This window comes from Cibotium barometz, chromosome 25 (genome assembly GCF_041138505.1).
Source record: "Cibotium barometz isolate CiBa-2024 chromosome 25, ASM4113850v1, whole genome shotgun sequence".
NCBI lineage: Eukaryota > Viridiplantae > Streptophyta > Polypodiopsida > Cyatheales > Cibotiaceae > Cibotium > Cibotium barometz.
This window is the reverse complement of record NC_141070.1, coordinates 37,802,042-37,805,844: the sequence shown is the minus strand read 5'-3', so window position 1 is coordinate 37,805,844 and position 3,803 is coordinate 37,802,042. Positions and strand designations below refer to the sequence as shown.

Sequence of the window (3,803 nt, the reverse complement as noted above, 5' to 3'; positions counted from 1 at the left end):
TTGATTTTCCTACCATCTAACTTAAAAGAGAAATCACTCAGTGCATCACTACACATCAATTGGATCTCTTGTCTAACAAAGCCCAATGGCGAATGGGCTTTCTAGATTGACAGGGATTTTGAAAAATGAAACTTACACTATTATCATTGGGTTTCTTTTTTAAATGGCTTAGTAGATTATGAGGCCAATTATATCCGGGGTCCCGTTCCTGGGCTTCTATGGTGGACAACATGCTACCATTTGCTTTTTAGCACCTTGCTTCTAGAGTTTTTGAGGCTTGAGTTGAGGTTGCAAGATGACATTTTGAGGAACTATACTTCCCCACTTTGTGGCATTTGCTTTTTAGCACCTTGCTTCTAGAGTTTTTGAGGCTTGAGTTGAGGTTGCAAGATGACATTTTGAGGAACTATACTTCCCCACCCCCACAAAGTAGGGACTTAAGTGGTGAGGCAAGATGATGGTTCTTGCTTACACTAGCTAGATGAAAACATTAAGGGAAAATATTTCCCGAGGTTGTCCAAAATTCAAAATAACGCTAAGGCAACAGAGTGTATCGCATACGAAAAAAACAAAAGAAGATGGGCGATAGGATCGTTGCTAGGATGTTCACGAAGAAGGCTTCATCATGGTGCATGTTGATTCATGTCAGGGCAGAAAAGCGCTTCATTTCTTACCCCTCGGGCTGGAGATCACAACAAGAAGCAACAGAATGGCAAGCGTATCTGTGGGCTTAGTAGTCTTGTTCATTGCTGCAATTGTGCTGCACCGGCTCGTAAACCTTTGCTCAAAGAAGCAAAAGCATTACACCCAGCTTCCGCCTGGTCCTCTTGCCTTGCCACTTCTAGGGCATCTGCATCTCTTGGGCAGATACCCCCACCAATCCCTTCACAAACTCGCCCAAAAGCATGGTCCTCTCATGTCCATTTGGCTAGGCAATATCCACACAGTGATCGCCTCCTCGCCCACCATAGCCGCCGAGTTTCTCAGAACCCATGACCGCATATTTGCCAACAGGCCAGAAACTGAAGTCTCCCTTGCCCTTTCTTACAATGGGAAAAACCTAGGGTTAGCCCCATATGGGCCCTATTGGCGCTATCTGAGAAGGGTATGCAGCATGCAAGTGTTTAATCCTAAGGTGTTTGCGTCATTTGAGAGCATTAGGGTTGAAGAGATGGTTGTGTTGGTGGGATCGCTGTGGGAGAGAGCATCGCGGGGGGAAGAGGTGGTTGTGCGAGACGAGCTGCTTAGGCTGAGCAATAACGTGATTTGCAGGATGGCGTTAGGCAAGAGGCTGATCGGGTGCGCGGAAACGGAGAGTATAAGGCAGCTCATCCGGGAGTGTTTTCGGCTTGTGGGTGCTTTCAACGTGGGCGATTACATAACCTGCTTGAAGCGGCTTGATCTGCAAGGTTATCGAAGAGCTGCGCGCAAGACTGCAAACGAGCTCGACAAAGTTATCCAGAAGCTGATAGATGAGCACAAGCAGCGCCTTCTCACCAGCAGCTGCCCCATCGACGCCCCAAGCGACTTCGTCGACGCGCTTCTTTCTCTTCACGAAGAGAAGGACGCAGAGATCAGAATGACAGACGAGAGCATCAAGGCCGTTGTTCTGGTAAGCCTTTCTACAGAGGCCGGAGGGTTTTCTAGGGCCTTGCTGTGTGTTCCTTGCTATGTGTTGAAATGTGTTTGGTATTGGGTTGACTTGTAAGAATGTGTTTAGCAAAAATTAAATGCATACACAGTACCACAAGAGGGTATATCACCTTAGCCAATTTTTAGACAATAGGCACACCATCAAAACATGCCCCCCACAAGAGAGCCACACTATCAGTTCAAGAGAACATGTTGTGCAATTTGTCTGATAACCATGCAATAGAAACCACATCTTTGGATTCAATAGTCCAACTACTCTCGTCTAAAACCACGTCCATAGTGGAAAATGTACAAAGTAGGGGAAACAAGAGAGTGTTGGATGATTAATAAGCCTTGCTCACAGGTAGGGTCTCTGTTGTGTAACCAACCTGACTGTTTGACTAAGCAAGCTACAACTAATCTCAAGGGATTAGAATATCTCTACACTTAATGTCCTTGAAGAACAAGTATTGATTATTTTAACCTTGGAGGGAATTTGATCCCCTTTGAGCTCTCAACTGTGCAAGGCATTGACAGTTTTCTAAATGCCCTTGATTTTCTTTGCACCTTCTGTACTTCACCTTAAGAGCATCATGTATCTGAACATAGATCGACTACGGAAATACAAATTATTAAGCTCTGAAACATGCCACATGATAGTGAAAGCCCTTAGATTGAGTTCACAAGCTTCCTCATACAAAGTAAACCCTGCTCTTAGTCTTTTTCATTGGCAAAGCAGGTGCATGCTCAGCCCAACTTACTTGTTCATCACATCTCAACTCTCATGAACTATGGAGAGGGATGTAAACTATTAAGCTCTAAGCCCATCCAGATACTAGCTAAGTTTGCAAAACAATTTTAAATAGAGGAACATTGAAACTTCACCATGATCCAGCTCCTGGCCTTGTCTTTCTAAAGGGCTTTAGATTTCCGAGGGAAAGGAGTTACATGCCTCTCGATCTTGCTTGCAGAGGGTTTAGGGATAGGGTTAATAACAATTGACATTCTTTCTGTTTTGGGTTTGTGAAGGATATGTTAGGGTTAACAACACTTGGCATTCTTTCTCTTTTGGGTTTGTGAAGGATATGTTAGGGTTAGCAACAATTGGCATTCATTCTCTTTTGGGTTTGTGAAGGATATGTTTGCAGCAGGCACGGAGACAACTGCAATGTCGACAGAATGGGCTTTGGCAGAGCTAGTGAGGCGGCCGGATTTGATGAGAAAGGCACAAGACGAGCTAGAAAGAGTGGTGGGAAGGGAGAGGGGTGTGGAGGAAGGAGATTTGGCTGAGTTAAAGTACTTGGAGGCAGTGGTGAAGGAGTCCATGAGGCTGCATCCGGTGACGCCATTGCTGTTCCCTCACATGTCTAGCGAGGAGGTGAGTGTGGCAGGATACAAGCTTCCAGCAGGAACCAGGCTATTTGTGAATGCATGGGCGATAGGCAGAGACGAGACTGTGTGGGAGAATGCTCTTGAGTTTAAGCCTGAGAGGTTTCTTGGGGGACAAGCCATCGACGTGCTCGGCTATGACTTCAGGGTGATTCCCTTCGGAGCAGGTCGGCGTGGCTGCCCTGGCAACACGATGGGCTTTACTGTGGTCAGCATGGCATTAGCAACACTCCTGCATGGTTTCTCTTGGCCTGCGGATAAGAACCTCTCCATGAATGATGGCTTCGGCCTCACTGTGCCCAGGGATACCCCGCTTTGCCTCCACCCTACTGCTCGCCTGCCACCATCCCACCCCTACTACAACCACCATGTCAAGTGCTCTTAATTATGTTGAGACACAAGTCTATGTTGCACAACCATCATGTCAAGTGCTCTTAATATGTTGAGACATGAGTCTATGTTTCTTAGGCCCATTACACATCGCCAACCTGCCCATGCTGATGTGGTGGGGTATCCACCGCCCATAATTCATGGGCAGGCAATCTCCCCCGCCCATACATGGGCGGTGGGGTATGTGTAATGGGCCTTACTTTTTTCCCCTTCATGTACTGAAGTCTCTTTAAGGCATTCACTAGAATTGGTGTCACTTTAAGGCTTTCACTAGAACTGGTGTCACTTCCACTATATTACTTTTCTCGGGCTTGATTTGGGAGGTTTTTTTGTGGGGAGGGGGGTGGGGCGAGGGGAGGGGGGAAGAGGGGGGCGTCCATGCCTTCTGTGGC

General features: G+C 46.7%; 1 pseudogene across 1 annotated transcript; it reads left to right on the top strand.

Moving 5' to 3' along the window:
* Positions 1-662: 662 nt before the first annotated feature.
* Positions 663-3,406, top strand: LOC147624529 (cytochrome P450 71AU50 pseudogene; annotated as a pseudogene). Its single transcript, XR_015269134.1, has 2 exons — positions 663-1,612; positions 2,768-3,406. The product of XR_015269134.1 is annotated as a cytochrome P450 71AU50 pseudogene (transcript).
* The last annotated feature ends 397 nt before the right edge of the window (positions 3,407-3,803 follow it).